Source organism: Manis javanica, chromosome 5, assembly GCF_040802235.1.
Source record: "Manis javanica isolate MJ-LG chromosome 5, MJ_LKY, whole genome shotgun sequence".
Classification (NCBI taxonomy): domain Eukaryota; kingdom Metazoa; phylum Chordata; class Mammalia; order Pholidota; family Manidae; genus Manis; species Manis javanica.
In genome coordinates, this window is record NC_133160.1 from 20,107,838 (window position 1) to 20,128,228 (window position 20,391).

General features: G+C 43.9%; 1 protein-coding gene across 2 annotated transcripts in view; it reads right to left on the minus strand.

Annotated features, from left to right (window-relative positions):
- Positions 1 to 20,391, minus strand: part of MANBAL (mannosidase beta like) — a 40,683-nt gene that overhangs the window by 4,969 nt on the left and 15,323 nt on the right. The window lies entirely within an intron of this gene.

The window sequence follows — 20,391 nt, forward strand, 5'->3', positions numbered from 1 at the left end:
AGCCGCAGGTTAGCAAAGGCAGCTGTTACACTGAATTCAGATGTTGGGGTCCTAGCCACACAGAGCTGGAGCTCCAAATTCTTAACTGGCAAGAATGCCTAAACAAATGGCTCACTTCTAATTTTCTTCAAATGCACAATGTGCTGGTATAAGCCAGGCAGATGGCAGATTTTGACCATTACAGCCCCACCTTTAAATCTGAAAACACCATGCCTTCTCTGAAGTATATTTTAAGTTTCCTCGGCAATCACACTGTCAGAGTAACAGAAAAGCTCCCCCACCAGCAATCCTCCGTGGACACAGGCATCATCAATAATGAAGCAGCTCCACAGCCACTTACGAGGCCAGAAAATTGCTGCTATTCATCAGATTCAAATAATCGAATCCATGCCACAATGCGTCAAATCCCTTCCAGCAGGGAAAGCACACAGAATTTTATATTTCCACTGTATTGTTCAGTGTAGATTTAGTACAATAAATCAGGACAAAATGTCATTCTACACAGGCTGCAACCATTCTTGCCTCTAAAATGGTTCAGAGAAAAAAACCCATTTGTGCTATGCTCAGGCAGCCTCACACACCTTATCGGACTGGATCCTTAAGAACTCTGTGGGTCAGCCATGAACACCCTCCTTTAACACCTCAGGACATGCGTTCAGGGAGGTGAAGGGCAGGCAGCTCTCAGACCAGGAGCGCCCAACACTGAAGCTCTGGCTCTTCCACTGCGCACTCCTGCATGAGGCCCTGGGCAGGTGGGGGCTGAAGAGTCCTTGCAGAGGAGGAACTAGCACTGGCCTTGAGAGGAGGACAGGACTAGCTGAAATCAGGAGCGGGGGAGGCCATCCACGTGGGCTCACCCAGGCGAACAGAGACACAGAGTCCAGGACACGCTTGGCAGGCGAGGAGAACTGTGATTAGCAAGAACAGCCTCAGAAGCCCATTTCAGACACAACTGAGCATGATGGCAGGCCCTTCCCACTGGCTGGTCTGCGGCTCATTGTGTGTTTGGCCATTTCTCCCACCAGCTGGTACACACCTGCAGACCATGTTCATCCCTTCGCCCTGAGCACCACACAGCAATCTCTCAAGAATGGCTCATGAAGAAACACCCTGCTAACTGATTCAACTGCAAACTCCTTCTAAGCTTAGAAAAATACAGGGCAGATTGCATAGCTGGTTCTGCAAGCCTGTTTCCTGAGGTGTTGAGAATGGGTATACACTTGTCCGCGTCAATTATTCACTATGGCAGCCTTTGTTGGCAATCAGGGGCCTAACTTAAAATCAAGGCCCTCATGCAGAATTTTCCCACAGGGTCTTGAACTTCCAGGTCCCTGCCCCACTGCCCCTAGAAAGGCTCCATCCTTTGCAGGGCTCCAAATACTACAGAGCTTTCTGGTTGATAGAGAAGTCTATGTGGGCATCACATTGAAACCCACCACTCCTGCCATCAATTCTGGTGAGTTCTCCACTGGGTCTCAACACTGGCCATCAGTTGTCTTTGTCTGCCCAACACCCCCTTTCCATTGGGACTCTGCCCTTTCCCCATCCTGTATGGTTTTGGGGTGCTCTCAGTCACTGTGGCCACAGGAGTGACCAGTCAAATGTGGCCTGGCCGGAAATGGTACCCATTGCGTCTTCCCACCTGGGGGCTAGGTATGAGCATGTGACCAAGTCAGAGCCAAGCAGAAGCCTTCTATGAACTTGAAAAGTTAGCATAGGCAGAGAATGGCTTCTCTTGCTTGTAAATCATGAACAAAAGGATGCAGACTGAGGCTGCTGTAGCCATCTTTCTGACATGTGCAAGGGCCTAAGAATGAAGCCAAAAGGTAGAGAGAGAAAGCCCTGAAGACCTTTTCAGCCTCTGAACCCAGCTGTGCCTTGACATTCCCGGTTCTAAGAGCCAACAGAATTTCTTTCTGGGAAACTCCTGCAGCCGATTCCAGAACTTTCAACGGAACGAGTCCCCATCAATACAAGGGGAAAGTAGAGATCCACAAGGACAGCTGACTGGAAGTGCAGGTACCTGCCCCAGGGCTCACAGCTGGGGAGGAGTGACATAAACATATGAAGAGATCCGGAGCAGTCAGCATTTCAACTACTAGGAGAGTTTATGATTAACTCCCAGATGAACTCTGCTATGTGAGTTGCTGAACTAAAACACCCACTTGCTTAGAGTTGACTGGATCAACCTTCTGGGTAGAAACTGATCCAAAAGAGGGTTGGGAATAAGCTCAGCAGGCTTAGGGGAAGAGGAAGGAGTGGCTCCCTACCTTTACTTCCTCATTACCTACTCCTTAAACTCCTGGAATTTGGCTCCCACCTCATTAAACTACTGCACATCACTTAGAGAAAAGCTACTGACTATCTTCCCAGAAAATATGCCTTAGCATAAAAACACTGTGTTGCCATATACAATTTCAGCGAGCTCACAGACCTCTGAAGCCTATCTAGGGGTCCCCTAGGGGTCCAGGAACTCCCCAATAAGAACTCTGTTCTACTGAAAGCAAATGCTGAAGGAGAGCAGCGCCATGGCATCGTTGTCAAACTGAGCAGCTTTTCCTCAATCGTTCAATCGTTCTTGTTGCCCAGACTCCGTGGGGACTGGGTTTTACATGTGTTCTCCTTGAATGAACCACTCGGTGGTTTTCAGGGAGACCACAGTCTCCTAGTCTTCTGCCCAGTGCCCTGCCCTGTCTCCTGAGAGGGTGAGAGGAATGGAGCTTTGCACAACACTCCTGCTGCTTTGGGAACTGACCTTCCCCCCCCTACTCCCAGAGGTCACTCCACAGGGCCCTCCCCTCCCACACTAGCCACAGCTGTCCCAAACTAGATCAGCCATAGTTCCTTCCCTGGGGATTCTGGAATTGGGACCAAGTAGGACGGCAGCTCCTTCCATGCTGTAGCTAAAAGATATGAACTTGGAGAACTGTTAGTGGCCATGTTTCATCTCACCACAGGGATAGTGAGTAGAGGAAGTAGTGCCCGCTCAGGTAAGAGAAGTGAAAGACAGGGAGGGGAGACAGGGGATGCAGATGGGGTGGGTGGTGGGGTCCCTGGTTCCCACCCCTTCCAAAGGCCCAGCTGCATCCCTGCTCTGCGACAGCAACTGCATGTTTTCATTGTATCTGTACTGCACAGCAACGACTTCAAGCAGGATGGGCATGTCCAAAGTTCAGGCCTCTTCTGGATCTTAATTTTTCTTGAAAAGCTCAGCAACTCATCCTTAGGGTTTCAAGTAATAATGCTATGTTGACCAAATAATTCCCAGGTCTCTATCCCCAATTTCTCACTGGCTCTTCCTTTCCCACTTAGATGTCTTGCTATTATTTCAAATTTGACACATGTAGAACTGAACACCTTCTGTCCTCCCAAAATTGGTTTGTGCTTCAGGGAACTGGTGTAAGGACTAGACCAGTGATTGCATAACAAAATCATCTGTGCACAGTAAGAAAATATGATCAGAGGCTACACAGAACAACTCAATCAGAATCTCTATGGATGCAGCCCACGCCTTTGAAAATTCCCCAGGTACGTGCAGTCAGATGGAGAATCAGGGGGCCAGTCCAAGGACAGTCAATTTGCATCACCACCTCCTAGCCATTTGCCTATGGTAGCCATCATTGATCCATTTATTTAATTCTGGAGCCTAGAAGAAGGCCTAGAATCCTTTTCACCATGACATCCATACAATGAAGCAAACCTGGCATGAAAGATGAAGTATATCTACCATCCTGGACTAGACAGAAACAGGATAAGGATCTACTATCTTATATTTTAGAATCCAGCCTACAAGAAAATACTTGGATTAAGTGTGGCCTAGGCCTCAATCAGGCTTAAACGTTTGTTTTCTCGAATCTCAGTTTAATGAGGTGTCAATGAGAAAAGGTTCTCGTTTGGCTTAGGATTCTAGGGACTTTGGTTTTGATTTTGGGAATTAGTTCTTGCTCCTATGAAAAGGATGGGGGTGGGGTGGGAAGCATTTGTATGTGTTCCTTTTTTCTTTCCTGATTACCCCCAAAAGAGCTTTCAAATAATCTGCTAAGTATTGAAGTACTGAAGTCATAAACTAGTTGCAAAAAATCAGCTTACTGGAACAACAGGAAAGACATTCTTTTGCTTTCCCATCATCTGGAGCCAAAAATATTATCTTCTGACCCAAAAAGCCACTAATAAACCTTGTTTCTATAGGCCAAGCAAGAAGGATGATTTTGCCCTAGGCAAAACTGCAAAAAAAAGCAAGACTGTTCTCTGGGTCTTCCCACCCCCACTTCTGCCCTCTTCACCTACTGCCACCCTCCACTCCAGGTACTTCCTCCTGCCCTGGGGCTGCCTGGGGTCCCCACAGGTCTCCTTACTCCCAAGGCTCCCTTCCTCCCTAAGAGCTTCCTGGCCCTAGGTAAAACCCCCATTTTTTCCTCCCCATGTAAATTCCAAATCCCAGCACAACCTCTATGCACAGTCTCGGGACTCACCATCTCTTTGTAAGGCTGTTTGTGCCAGAATACTGTGTTTCCTTCCCATTTCTCTGGGAGTTTGGGGAGTGAAAGAAGGCTACCTTATGGGGACACACAGAGGAAAGCTGGCAGTAGAATCCCTGCTTATCGGGGTCCAATTGCTGGCCTGATACTCCAATAAATAAGCAGTAATGTATTTTTTGTTACTGGATCCATCAAAAAGCTTTAAAAAAAAAAAGCCAAAACAGTAAGCTTCAGTTGTGAAGATGTTTCACTTGTGGAGACTTATTCCCCTAAACTGCAAGATAAATTAAAATGAGATGTTACATACTATATTTACATTTTAAAAGATGAGTGTGTTGTCCCAAGTTAAACTCAAAATGACAGAGTAGGGGAGTAGACGGGTGAAAGCATATTGTTGAGCCCTTTGTTGACTGCCTGCCTCAAAAGACATCAACACACTGCACCACTGAAAACCTCAAAGAGATCAGAAGGCACCCTTTTTCTTGAAAGTTTGCTAAAAAAGGCACCCCTTTTCCTGAAAGTTTGCTCAACTGACCCGGGCCTCTGCAGCCAGCCTGAAAGGGTTAAGAATACAATAGGAGGTGAGAGGCTGCAGCTCTCCAAAAGGCCACACACCTCTGACTTGACATCTCTGCCTATAAAACAAGAACATTCATCACCTCCGTCCCTTGGGATTCTCAGCAGGCCTCATCAGTGGCCAATGACAATAAAAATGTTTGTTATTTATAATACCCAATAGCATGCCTTGTCTGTGAGGACAGAGCCCCAGAGCACAGGGAATACGTTTTTATAGTGTGATAGAACTATGGGTGGGAAAAGTACCAATCATGACCTCCTTCTCAAAATACCAGAATAAGAAATGGAGATGGACAGAACAATCCAGAGGCCGTGAGCCTGTCCATGTTCACCAAAGTTTTCTCCATCCTCACTCTCTGCTCCTTCTTCTCTGCCTATTCCCTAAATGCTGGAGCTCTTCAAGGCTAGGGCTTAGACCCTCTTCTCCCCATATTCTCTCCTTAGGACACATCACCCTCTCCCATGGCTTCAATTATATCTTATCAACCCCCACACACTCAGCACAGACCCTCCTCCCACTTGCAGGTCCAAATGCTTACCTGACCAAACCACCTAGGTATTTTCAAGGCATCTGTTTAAAACTAAACTCAGCATGCTCCTGCTCCAGCCCCACCCAAGCCTGCTCCTTTGCCAGGTTCCCCATTGCATCAGTTAATCCCCATCATCATCCCAGCTATATAGGCAGGATTTCTGGTTCACAGTTGTCTCCAGGATAAATGGATCTCCAGAATACTGTATACTGTTGAGTGAAAAGAGAAAGATGTGAAACTATGCTTAATAGTACACTGTCTTTTGTGTGTCAAAGGGGGGCATATGAAAAAAATATATATATGTGTATATATATATGTTATATATGCATATACACAGTACATATATATATGCATTTGCTTATGTTTCCAGAAAGAAACAAAGGAAGGATAAATTAAAATAATAAAAATCATTACCTGTCAAGGGAACGGAGTAGAGGATATTGAAATTAAAGGAAATGTCTATGACTATCATATAGTTTTGATTTTGAGAAATATTTTATATAATTTTTTAATTAATTCAAAAAGGAAAAAGTTCCCTGAGAATAAAAACAAATTGAAGCAAATTAACCTAACTGTATGTCATGATGGGAATATACCTATATGACGAAAAGAATTACTAAACACAGTACACTGGCCATACATTCCTCCTAGGACATATCCTAGGGCCAAAAAGAACAACAGGGAAATCTTAAATTTCATTCTGTGTCTTACTGTTAGTAGTAAAAAGCAGTATTAGTTATTTTAAAATCATAAGATGTACAGTGTAGGTGTGCAGAATAGAGTTAACATTAAAAAAAAAACAACTGCTATCCTTAGAAAAGCCTGCTTGCAAGGTTGGCCCTTGGCTCGCATCTGGGAAACTATACTTGGGGTGGTTCCCACAATTCCCAGAACTGATAAGAATGGATCACTGTAACTAAACTATTTGTACAAACAATATAGTTTATGCTGAATACCTGCTTTCTTCTGGAAGTCTAGAATTCTGGCAAAGGGTGCTTATGTTACCTGTCTCTGATAAAACCCTAGGCAATGAGTCTCTAATGAACTTCCCTCTTAGACAGTATTTCACACAATTTGTTGGGGCTCCCATTGTGACCATTTGAGTATTAAAAAAACTAAAAGTAAAATATAGCAAATATATAAAAATGTATGTTCCAAATGATATATGAAAATCAAAACTTCATTTGTCAACACTGGAGGTTGCTAGAGCCTAAACTCACTACTCTGAAAACTAGTGAAGGGAAGAACCATTTATCCAGCCTTTTATATGAACAGCATTTCAGAGTAACCATATAGGTGATGAGGAAAAGGTCTTCTTCACTGAAGAATTCTAGCTAATAAATGCAGAAGGAAATAATGGATCTAAGCAATGATTATTAATGGATGTCAAAACAATTTAGGTGAAAGACTGATGGGGATTTTATATAGAGGTATAGCTAACACCACCTGAACCCACTGATCAAGCCTAGAATCTCCAAATGTATGACAATAAGATACCACATGCATGATAATGACATACAACAGGAAATAATAGCACCACCTATGAGGTGTTCTCACCAAATAACCTGATCTGAATTGAATCAAGCTTCTGCATCAAATTTCCTGTTGAGAGGAAATAAGGGGAACAGAGAAACATGCTAAATGACACCACGAATGCAATCAGCCAAATCCTGGATTGGATATTTTAGATGACAATGACCTGCTTTCTTCAACAAATCAATGTCATGAGAAAAGGGAGGGTGCTGGAAGGAGGGTGTACAGCTATAAAATAAAGAGGACTTCTGGGAAAATGGTGTAGAGAGATCTTGAACCCACCGCCTCCCATTTCCACACCAATCCACACTTACACACAATTCATCTTGAGTAAGAACTGAGGACTGAGTGCTCACCTTCTGCACAGTGAAGGATAGAAAAAGTGGAAGAAGAGACAGAGGGTAACAGAGGGAACCCCATCCCCACAGCAATGCCCCATAGAGGGGAGGGATATCACTGAGGGACCTGTACACAGATTCCCTAACCTGGGGCATAGAAAACATCTATGCTTTAAAGTGCATGTAGACTATAAGTGAAAAAACCCAATTTATAGAACTAAAGCACCTGCCATTTGGCAGCTGGAACTCTCTCCAGATCAGAATTCTGGCAAGAGCCATTGTTTGCACTCCTTCCCCACATTGATAGTGATGCAGGAAGCAGGGTTAGGGTACACATACTGATTTCAGATTTGGTCTAGGGGCTGCCCAGCCCCTAACCACACTGAGACACATCAGCTAGATACTGCATTCATGCCACAGCTGCCCTGAGGGCACAAGACCAGTCTCCACCAACCCCTGGAGAGTGCACCCTGGCCACCAATGCACCATGGATGCCAACCCAGTAGCTGCAGAGGTAGGGCTTAACCTGGAGCCAGTCCTTGCTACACAACCAAGCCACTGTACACTGCAGACTTGGACATGAAGCCAGTAGCCGTGGGCATGGGGGTTCCCTGGGAGTCGTGCCTGAGCCTGGGACTGAACCATGGGTGCACAGCCAGTCACTGCCCACCCCTGGAGAGCACACCTGAGCCACTACTGCACCATGGGCATAGAGCTAGTAACTGAAGAGGCAGGGCTTTCCTCCCCACCAGCATGGACCCCATCAGTATCCACCTAGGAACCCCTCCAATTGTGCATCTCCAACTGTGCCCCCTCCAACCACACCCTGAGAGCCCTGACACCCCAGCTCATGCTCACAAGGCCTCAAGTCAGCCAGCCAAAACCATCAGGCACACACAGTCTACTAAGGAAAACTTTCCTATATAAGGCCAATCCTTCAAGGCTGGGAGAGGTAGTCCTTTCTACTAATCCATAGAATCAAGCACAGAAAGTCAAACAAAATGAAGAGACAGAGGAATACGCTTGAAACAAAAGAACATGGTAAATCTGAGAAAAAGAACTAAGTGAAACAGGGTTAAGCAATCTACTAGATAAGGAGTTCAAAATAATGATTATAGAGATACTCATCAGACTTGAGAGAAGAGTGTAGCAACTCAGTGAGAACCTCTACAAAGAGACAGAAAATACAATACAGAACCAATCAGAGATGAAAAACACAATAAATGAATTGAAAAATACACTATAGGGAATCAACAGCAGATCAGAGGATGCAGAAAAAAGGATCAGCAATTTGGAAGAATAATAGAAAGCACTCAAGCTGAATAGTAGAAAAAAATAATAATAAAAAGAAATGAGGATAGACTAGAGAAGCTCTGGGACGGTATCAAACATCCAACATTTACATTATAGGAGTCCCAGAAGGAGAAAGAGAGAAAGGAGTAGAAAATTTATTTGAAGAAATACCTGAAAACTTCCCTAATCTAGAAAAGAAAACAGACATCCAGGCCCAGAACGCAGAGAGAGCCCCAAAGAAGATAAACCCAAGGAGGTCCACACCAAGACACATCCTAATCAAAATGTCAAAGATCAAAGACAAAGAGAGAATTTTAAAAGCAACAAGTTACCTACAAGGGAAACCCCATAAGGCTATCAGCTGATTCAGCAGAAATTCCACAGGCCATTAAGGAGTGACATGATATATTCAAAGTGCAGAAAGGGAAAAACCTCCAAGAATACTCTGCCCAGCAAGGTTATCACTCAGAATGGAAGGAGAGATAAAGAGTTTCACAGATAAATGTAAGTTAAAAGAGTTCACCACCACTAAATTGGCCTTACAAGAAATGCTAATGGGTCTTTTTTATGAGGAAAAGACCCTAACTAGAAGCAAGAAATGTATGAAAGCGATAATTTCACTAATAAATGCAAACATATACCAGATGTAGTAGATCAATCGCTTAAAAGTTAGTATTAAGATAAAAAAAACAAAGTAGTATAATACCTTTTAATCCCTATCTCCCTCCCTGCCCCACCTCTCCCCTTTGGTAACTGCTAGTCCCTTCTTGGAGTCTGTGAGTCTCCTGCTGTTTTGTTCCTTCAGTTTTGCTTTGTCGTTATACTCCACAAATGAGGGAAATCATCTGGCATTTGTCTTTCTCTGCCTGGCTTATTTCACTGAGCATAATACCCTCTAACTCCATCCATGTTGTTGCAAATGGTAGGATTTGTTTTCTTCTTATGGCTGAGTAATATACCATTGTGTATATGTACCACATCTTTATCCATTCATCTACTGATGGATACTTAACGTTGCTTCCATATCTTGGCTACTGTAAATAGTGCTGAAATAAACATAAGGGTGCATATGTCTTTTTTTTTTTTTTTTTTTTTTTTTTTTTTGAGAGGGCATCTCTCATATTTATTGATCAAATGGTTGTTAACAACAATAAAATTCAGTATAGGGGGGTCAATGCTCAATGTACAATCATTAATCCATCTCAAGCCTAATTCTCGTCAGTCTCCAATCTTCTGAAGCATAACGAACAAGTTCTTACATGGTGAACGAATTCTTACAGAGTGAATAAATTCTTACATGGTGAACAGTACAAGGGCAGTCATCACAGAAACTTTCGGTTTTGATCATGCAATATGACCTATAAACCATCAGGTCAAATATGAATATTCATTTGATTTTTGTACTTGATTTATATGTTGATCCCACATTTCTCCTATTATTATTATTATTTTTATTTTTAATAAAATGCTGAAGTGGTAGGTAGATGCAAGATAAAGGTAGAAAACATAGTTTAGTGCTGTAAGAAGGCAAATGTAGATGATCAGATGATCAGGTGTGTGCCTATGGACTAAGTATTAATCCAGGCTAGACAAGGGCAGCAAAACATCCACGGATGCAGAAGATTTCTCTCAAAGCAGGGGGGGTGAGGTTCTGAGCCTCACCTCTGTTGATCCCCAAATTCTCACCTGATGGCCCCCCTGCGACTGTGCCTGTCTTAGGTTGTTCCTCCCTTGAGGAATCTTACCCGTCTCTGGCTAACCAGTCATCTTCCGGGGCCATACAGGGAAATGTAAAGTTGGTAAGTGAGAGAGAAGCCATATTGTTTGCAAAGGTTAGCTTTTTACTTCTTTGCAGATTTATGCCCTGTGGCTTCTATGCCCAGCACTTGTCTCGAGGTATCTTTACCACCTGGAGGAATTATGATACTCGGTAAATTCGATATGAGGCACGAATTCTATTTAAAGTTTGTAATTAGGAAGGAAGAAGAAAAGCTATAGATGTAGCATATGAAGGAAACTTGGGAGGATTGATTATTTCTTTGACATATCTTCTTGTATAGTACCTTAAGTATGTATAGGTTTTAAACTACTAACTAATTTGCACACACATATTGACATAATAGGAATACGGTGACATAAACAAAGCAAATCTATAATTACCAGCCATCTCCAGTGAAGCCAAGAAAACCATTTAGGCACCCTAGGCATTTGTGAAAATTTATCTATGATATGATGGATATTTTCCAACTGTACTTGAACCATCAGACAAATTAAAGCAGCCCATTTCTGGGATCTGTTCACATCCCATATGTTCTTTTAACCATAGATAGTCTATAGTCATGAGATTTTGGGGTGCTACAACTTGCACCCCTCCCAACTCCTGGTTGAGTTCCAACAGTACAGATCCAGTCAAATTCGTTGTCTCACTGTATGCACATGCCAGCCTAGACATCTCCCTCCTCCTTCTCATGGCAAGTCCAGGAGATGGTGGGCTGGATGCAGCAACAACCGCAGCATCGTCCAGATCCCTGTGGAGGCTTTTTGATGATCATCCCCCGGCACGAGTCCTCCAGAGAGTGCTGATGCCGGAAGCTCCTCCTCATATCGTATCTTAGTTCATTTTCTGGGTATCCAAGCTAGGCCTTGATCTTCTGCGTAGAAACAAACAGACCCTTTGCCCACACTTTGACATGCCCTCTATACCACTGTGCAGAACTCATTGGAGGTCAGCACACAGTAACTGCTTTTTTTTTTTTTTTTAATTAAGAGAAAGGAATATTATCAGAAAAGAGTACCTCCATAGCTGATCATCTGACACCCTTTAAGTGATCAACATTAAGGATATTTAAAGCATGCGTTGATCTTTGATTTACCAATAGTTTTATCCTGTTAAGGAGTAATCCCCCTTTTCTTTCTTTCTTTCTTTTTTTTTTTTTTAAATTTTTAATCTACACTTACCTGAAGAATACTATGTTTACTATGCTCTCCCCTATATCAGGTCCCCCCTAACAACCACATTACGGTTACTGTCCATCAGCTTAGCAAAATGTTGTAGAGTCACTACTTGTCCTCTCTGTGTTGTGCAGCCCACCCTCCCCTTTCTCCCTCCCCCCCATGCATGCTAATCTTAATACCCCCCTTCTTCTTCCCCCCCCTTATCCCTCCCTGCCCACCCATCCTCCCCAGTTCCTTTCCCTTTGGTACCTGTTAGTCCATTTTTGGGTTCTGTAATTCTGCTGCTGTTTTGTTCCTTCAGTTTTTCCTTTGTTCCTATACTCCTCAGATGAGTGAAATCATTTGGTATTTCTCTTTCTCCGCTTGGCTTATTTCACTGAGCATAATACTCTCCAGCTCCATCCATGTTGCTGCAAATGGTTGGATTTTTCCACTTCTTATGGCTGAGTAGTATTCCATTGTGTATATGTACCACATCTTCTTTATCCATTCATCTACGGATGGACATTTAGGTTGCTTCCAATTCTTGGCTATTGTAAATAGTGCTGCGATAAACATAGGAGTGCATCTGTCTTTCTCAAACTTGATTGCTGCGTTCTTAGGGTAAATTCCTAGGAGTGGAATTCCTGGGTCAAATGGTAGGTCTGTTTTGAGCATTTTGATGCACCTCCATACTGCTTTCCACAATGGTTGAACTAATTTACATTCCCACCAGCAGTGTAGGAGGGTTCCCCTTTCTCCACAGCCTCGCCAACATTTGTTGTTGTTTGTCTTTTGGATGGCAGCTATCCTTACTGGTGTGAGGTGATACCTCATTGTAGTTTTAATTTGCATTTCTCTGATAATTAGCGATGTGGAGCATCTTTTCATGTGTCTCTTGGCCATCTGTATTTCTTTTTTGGAGAACTGTCTGTTCAGTTCCTCTGCCCATTTTTTAATTGGGTTATTTGTTTTTTGTTTGTTGAGGTGTGTGAGCTCTTTATATATTCTGGATGTCAAGCCTTTATCAGATCTGTCATTTTCAAATATATTCTCCCATACTGTAGGGTTCCTTTTTGTTCTATTGATGGTGTCTTTCGCTGTACAGAAGCTTTTCAGCTTAATGTAGTCCCACTTGCTCATTTTTGCTGTTGTTTTCCTTGCCCGGGGAGATATGTTCAAGAAGAGATCACTCATGTTTATGTCTAAGAGGTTTTTGCCTATGTTTTTTTCCAAGAGTTTAATGGTTTCGTGACTTACATTCAGGTCTTTGATCCATTTTGAGTTTACCTTTGTATATGGGGTTAGACAATGGTCCAGTTTCATTCTCCTACATGTAGCTGTCCAGTTTTGCCAGCACCATCTGTTGAAGAGACTGTCATTTTGCCATTGTATGTCCATGGCTCCTTTATCAAATATTAATTGACCATATATGTTTGGGTTAATTTCTGGGGTCTCTAATCTGTTCCACTGGTCTGTGGCTCTGTTCTTGTGCCAGTACCAAATTGTCTTGATTACTATGGCTTTGTAGTAGAGCTTGAAGTTGGGGAGTGAGATCCCCCCTACTTTATTCTTCTTTTTCAGGATTGCTTTGGCTATTCGGGGTCTTTGGTGTTTCCATATGAATTTTTGAATTATTTGTTCCAATTCATTGAAGAATGTTGCTGGTAATTTGAGAGGGATTGCATCAAATTTGTATATTGCTTTTGGCAGGATGGCCATTTTGACGATATTAATTCTTCCTAGCCATGAGCATGGGATGAGTTTCCATTTATTAGTGTCCCCTTTAATTTCTCTTAAGAGTGACTTGTAGTTTTCAGAGTATAAGTCTTTCACTTCCTTGGTTAGGTTTATTCCTAGGTATTTTATTCTTTTTGATGCAATGGTGAATGGAATTGTTTTCCTGATTTCTCTTTCTATTGATTCGTTGTTAGTGTATAGGAAAGCTACAGATTTCTGTGTGTTGATTTTGTATCCTGCAACTTTGCTGTATTCCGATATCAGTTCTAGTAGTTTTGGAGTGGAGTCTTTAGGGTTTTTTATGTACAGTATCATATCATCTGCAAATAGTGACAGTTTAACTTCTTCTTTACCAATCTGGATTCCTTGTATTTCTTTGTTTTGTCTGATTGCCGTGGCTAGGACCTCCAGTACTATGTTAAATAACAGTGGGGAGAGTGGGCATCCCTGTCTGGTTCCCGATCTCAGTGGAAATGCTTTCAGCTTCTCGCTGTTCAGTATAATGCTGGCTGTGGGTTTATCATATATGGCCTTTATTATGTTGAGGTACTTGCCCTCTATTCCCATTTTGCTGAGAGTTTTTATCATGAATGGATGTTGAATTTTGTCAAATGCTTTTTCAGCATCTATGGAGATGATCATGTGGTTTTTGTCTTTCTTTTTGTTGATGTGGTGGATGATGTTGATGGATTTTCGAATGTTGTACCATCCTTGCATCCCTGGGATGAACCCCACTTGGTCATGGTGTATGATCCTTTTGATATACTGTTGAATTCTGTTTGCTAATATTTTATTGAGTATTTTTGCATCTACGTTCATCAGGGATATTGGTCTGTAATTTTCTTTTTTGGTGGGGTCTTTGCCTGGTTTTGGTATTAGGGTGATGTTGGCTTCATAGAATGAGTTTGGGAGTATTCCCTCTTCTTCTATTTTGTGGAACACTTTAAGGAGAATGGGTATTATGTCTTCTCTGTGTGTCTGATAAAATTCCGAGGTAAATCCGTCCGGCCCCGGGGTTTTGTTCTTGGGTAGTTTTTTGATTACTGTTTCAATTTCTTTGCTTGTAATTGGTTTGTTTAACTTTTGTGTTTCTTCCTTGGTCAGTCTTGGGAGGTTGTATTTTTCTAGGAAGTTGTCCATTTCTTCTAGGTTTTCCAGCTTGTTGTCATATAGGTTTTCATAGTAGTCTTTAATAATTCTTTGTATTTCTGTGGAGTCTGTCGTGATTTTTCCATTCTCATTTCTGATTATGTTGATTTGTGTTGACTCTCTTTTTCTCTTAATAAGTTGGGCTAGAGGCTTATCTATTTTGTTTATTTTCTCAAAGAACCAGCTCTTGGTTTCGTTGATTTTTGCTATTGTTTTATTCTTCTCAATTTTGTTTATTTCTTCTCTGATCTTTATTATGTCCCTCCTTCTGCTGACTTTAGGCCTCATTTGTTCTTCTTTTTCCAGTTTTAATAATTGTGATGTTAGACTATTCATTTGGGATTGTTCTTCCTTCTTCAAGTGTGCCTGGATTGCTATATACTTTCCTCTTAAGACTGCTTTCGCTGCATCCCACAGAAGTTGGGGCTTAGTGTTGTTGTTGTCATTTGTTTCTATATATTCCTTGATCTCTATTTTGATTTGTTCATTGATCCAGTGATTATTTAGTAGCATGTTGTTAAGCCTCCATGTGTTTGTGAGCCTTTTTGTTTTCTTTGTAGAATTTATTTCTACTTTCATACCTTTGTGGTCTGAAAAATTGGTTGGTAGAATTTCAATATTGTGGAATTTACTGAGGCTCTTTTTGTGAGCTAGTATGTGGTCTATTCTAGAGAATGTTCCATGTGCACTTGAGAAGAATGTATATCCTGTTGCTTTTGGATGTAAAGTTCTATAGATGTCTATTAGGTCCATCTGTTCTAGTGTGTTGTTCAGTGCCTGTGTGTCTTTACTTATTTTCTGCCCGGTGGATCTATCCTTTGGGGTGAGTGGTGTGTTGAAGTCTCCTACAATGAATGCATTGCAGTCTATTTCCCTCTTTAGTTCTGTTAGTATTTGCTTCACATATGCTGGTGCTCCTGTATTGGGTGCATATATATTTAGAATGGTTATATCCTCTTGTTGGACTAAGCCCTTTATCATTATGTAGTGGCCTTCTTTATCTCTTGTTACTTTCTTTGTTTTGAAGTCTATTTTGTCTGATATTAGTACTGCAACCCCTGCTTTCTTCTCACTGTTGTTTGCCTGAAATATGTTTTTCCATCCCTTGACTTTTAGTCTATGCTTATCTTTGGGTTTAAGGTGAGTTTCTTGTAAGCAGCATATAGATGGGTCTTGCTTTTTTATCCATTCTATTACTCTATGTCTTTTGATTGGTGCATTAAGTCCATTTACATTTAGGGTGACTATTGAGAGATATGTACTTATTGCCATTGCAGGCTTTAGATTCGTGGTTACCAAAGGTTCAAGGTTAGCTTCTTTAGTATCTTACTGCCTAACTTAGCTCGCTTATTGAGCTGTTATATACACTGTCTGGAGAGTCTTTTCTTCTCTCCCTTCTTATTCCTCCTCCTCCCTTCTTCATATGTTGTGTGTTTTGTTCTGTGCTCTTTTTAGGGGTGCTCCCATCTAGAGCAGTCCCTGTAGGATGCCCTGTAGAGGTGGTTTGTGGGAAGCAAATTCCCTCAGCTTTTGCTTGTCTGGGAATTGTTTGATCCCACCATCATATTTAAATGATAGTCGTGCTGGATACAGTATCCTTGGTTCAAGGCCCTTCTGTTTCATTGCATTAAGTATATCATGCCATTCTCTTCTGGCCTGTAGGGTTTCTGTTGAGAAGTCTGATGTTAGCCTGATTGGTTTTCCTTTATAGGTGACCTTTTTCTCTCTAGCTGCCTTTAAAACTCTTTCCTTGTCCTTGATCCTTGCCATTTTAATTATTATGTGTCTTGGTGTTGTCCTCCTTGGATCCTTTCTGTTGGGGGTTCTGTATAATTCCATGGTCTGTTCGATTATTTCCTCCCCCAGTTTGGGGAAGTTTTCAGCAATTATTTCTTCAAAGACCCTTTCTATCCCTTTTCCTCTTTCTTCCTCTTCTGGTATCCCTATAATACGAATGTTTTTCCTTTTGTATTGGTCACATATTTCTCTTAGTGTTGTTTCATTCCTGGAGATCCTTTTATCTCTCTCTATGTCAGCTTCTATACGTTCCTGTTCTCTGGCTTCTATTCCTTCAATGGCCTCTTGCATCTTATCCATTCTGCTTATAAATCCTTCCAGGGATTGTTTCACTTCTGTGATCTCTTTCCTGACATCTGTGATCTCCTTCCGGACTTCATCCCACTGCTCTTGCATTTTTCTCTGCATCTCATCCCACTGCTCTTGCATTTTTCTCTGCATCTCATCCCATTGCTCTTGCATTTTTTTCTGCATCTCTGTCAGCATGTTCATGATTTTTATTTTGAATTCTTTTTCAGGAGGACTAGTTAGGTCTGTCTCCTTCTCAGGTGTTGTCTCTGTGATCTTTGTCTGCCTGTAGTTTTGCCTTTTCATGGTGATAGAGATAGTCTGCAGAGCTGGTACAAGTGACCGCTGGAAGAGCTTCCCTTCTTGTTGGTTTGTAGCCTTTTCCTGGGAGAATAGCGACCTCTAGTGGCTTGTGCTGGGCAGCTGTGCGCAGACAGGGCTTCTGCTTCCTGCCCAGTTGCTTTGGGGTTTATCTCCACTGTTGCTGTGGGCTTGGCCTGGCTGGGGCTGTTCCTCCAAAATGGTGGAGCCCCGTTAGAGGGGGAGCAGCCAGGAGACTATTTATCTCCGTAAGGGGCCTCTGTGCTCCCTGCTGCCCAGGGGGTTAGAGTGCCCAGAGATCCCCAGATTCCCTGCTTCTGGTCTAAGTGACCTGTCCTGCCCCTTTAAGATTTCCAAAAAGCACTCTCCAAACCAAAACAACAACAGCAACAATGAGAGAGGGAACAGAAAGGAAAAAAAAAAGAAAAAACACGCGATTTTTTTTTTTTTTCCTCAGGCGCCGGTCCCAGGCACCCGCGCACTGGTCCTGCTGCCCTGTCTCCCTAGCACCAGGGTCCCTGTCCTTTCAAGGCTTCCAAAAAGCACCCACCCACCGGTCCCGCATGGAAGGAACGCTCAATATTCTTTGTCCTCAGGCACTGGTCCCACGCACCCGCTCACCAGTCCTGCCGCCCTGCCTCCCTAGCACCGGGGTCCCTGTCCCTTCAAGGCTTCCAAAAAGCACTTGGCAAAAAGAGAGAAAAAAAAGGGGAAAAACGCGCGATTTCTTCCGTCCTCAGGTGCTGGTCTCAGGCACCCACCCACCGGTCCCACAGGGAAAAATGCGGGATATTCTTTGTCCTCAGGTGCCGGTCCCAGGCACCCGCTCACCAGTCCCGCCGCCCTGCCTCCCTAGCACCGGGGTCCCTGTCCCTTTTAGGCTTCCAAAAAGCACTCGCAGAAAAGAGAAAAAAAAAAGGGGAAAAACGCGCGATTTCCTCTGTCCTCAAGTGCCGGTCTCAGGCACCCGCCCACCGGTCCCGCAGGGAAAAACGGGGGATATTCTTTGTCCTCAGGCGCCGGTCCCAGCCACCCGCTCACCAGTCCTGCCACCGTGCCTCCCTAGCACTGGGGTCCCCGTCCCTTCAAGGCTTCCAAAAAGCGCTTGCCAAAAAGAGAAAAAAAAAAAAGGGGAAAAACGCGCGACCTCCTCCGTCCTCAGGCACCGGTCTCAGGCACCCGCCCCCAGGTCTCGCAGGGAGAAACGCGGGATATTCTTTGTCCTCCGGCGCTGTTCCCAGGCACCTCCTCACCGGTCCCGCCACCCTGCCTCCCCAGCAACGGGGGCCCGTCCCTCTAAGTCTTCCAAAAAGCGCTCGCCAAAAAAAAAAAAAACTGCTCCGGTTTCTCTCCACCCGCCGGGAGCCGGGGGGAGGGGCGCTCGGGTCCCGCCGGGCTGGGGCTTGTATCTTACCCCCTTCACAAGGCGCTGGGTTCTTGCAGGTGTGGATGTGGTCTGGATGTTGTCCTGTGTCCTGTGGTCTCTATTTTAGGAAGATTTTTCTTTGTTATATTTTCATAGCTCTATGTGTTTTTGGGAGGAGATTTCCACTGCTCTACTCACGCCGCCATCTTGGCTCCCGCCCCCTGCACTCGCATATGTCTTTTTGAATCTGAGAAGTTGTTTTCTTTGGGTAAATTCCTAGGAATGGAATTCCTGGGTCAAATGGTATTTCTATTTTTAGTTTTTTGAGGAACCTCAGTATTGCTTTCCACAGTGGTTGAACTAGTTTACATTTCTACCAGCAGTGTAGGAGGGTTTCCCTTTCTCCGCATCCTCACCAGCATTTGTTGTTCCTAGTCTTTTTGATGGTCATCCTAACCGGTGTAAGGTGATATCTCATTGTGGTTTTAATTTGCATTTCCCTGAAAATTAGCAATGTGCCTGTAGGCCATCTGAATTTCTTCTTTGGAGAAGTATCTGTTATAACCTCTGCCCATTTTTTAAAAGGGTTATTTCCCTTTTGGGTGTTGAGGCATGTGAGCTCTTTATATATTTTGGATGTTAACCCCTTGTTGGATATGTCATTTACAAATATATTCTCCCATACTGTAGGATGCCAATAGACTCATTTTACTTCTGGTACCCCTAAAATGCAGATATTGTTCCTTTTGGATTGATCACACAGTTCTCTTAACATTGTTTCATTCCCGGAGATCCTTTTATTTCTCTCTGTGTCAGCTTCTATGTGTTCCTGTTCTCTGGTTTCTATTCCATCAACGGCCTCTTGCATCTTATCCATTCTGCTTACAAATCCTTCCAGAGATTGTTTCATTTCTGTAATTTCCCTCTAGACATCCCTTAGCTCTTGCATATTTCTCTGCAGCTCTGTCAGCATGTTTATAATTTTTATTTTGAATTCTTTTTCAGGGAGACTGGTTAGGTCTGTCTCTGCAGATCCTTTCTCAGGGGTTGTCTGAACTATTTGGACTGGACTAAATTTTTTTGCCTTTTCATGGTGACAGCGGTGGCTGTAGGCAGGTTGCGGGTATGTCAGCTGGGAGAAGAAAGTCCTTTCCTGCTTGCTGGATGCCTTGCCCTTCTCCACTGCCTGTGTCAGTTACCCGCACTCCTGGACCAGCCACTGGGTTAAACCCCTAAGCTGCTGTGGGCGGGGTCTCCGTCAGAGCAGCGCGGAGCCCTGCAGGGAGTGGCAGGCATGACAGGTGCACTCCTCCACGATAGCGGCGCCCCTGCTGGGAAGCTGTGTACCAGCAGCAGCCTTTGGGTCTGGCCCTGGCGGCTGTGCGTTGGGCTGGGATTCTGGTCAGCTGCTCGGAGCATGGCTGCTCCCTCTGGCACCACTGCAGGTGCAAGCGGGCCTCTCCTGCACGGACCTCTCCCGGGCTCCTCTGGCACCACTGCCACCAGTGCGCACGGGCTGCTCCTGGGCTGTTCAGTCGCCACCGCGGCGGGCTCGCATGAGCTGCTCCTGGTCCCCTCTGGCACAACTGGCGCACGCAGGCCACTCCCGGTCCCCTCCAGCACCGCCGTCCCCGGCACACGCTGCCACTCTCCCACTAGTGGGCCAGTGTGTCGGGGTCCGCGCCAGTTGGGGGCACAACTGGCAGACTGCTTAGTGCCCGTGAGGGGCTTCAGAGCTGCACTGCCACCCAGGGGTTTAGGGTGTCTAAAGTTCCCCGGGATTCCCAGCTGCTGGCTAAGTGTGCCAGGACAACTTTGTCCAGCTGTGGGGTCCCTGTCTCTTTAAAACTTGCAAAAAGCACCCGCACCCACTTTTCTTTTGTCTCAGGGGCACCAGTTGCAGGGACCTGCCCGCAGGTTTTGCTTTTCCATTTCTCTAATATCCAGCACCCCGTGCACCTTGTGTCTACACTCTGGGTGTGGATTTCTAGAGCTGGTTGTTTAGCAGTCCTGGGTTTTCATTCCTTCCCCATTCCGACTCCTTTCTT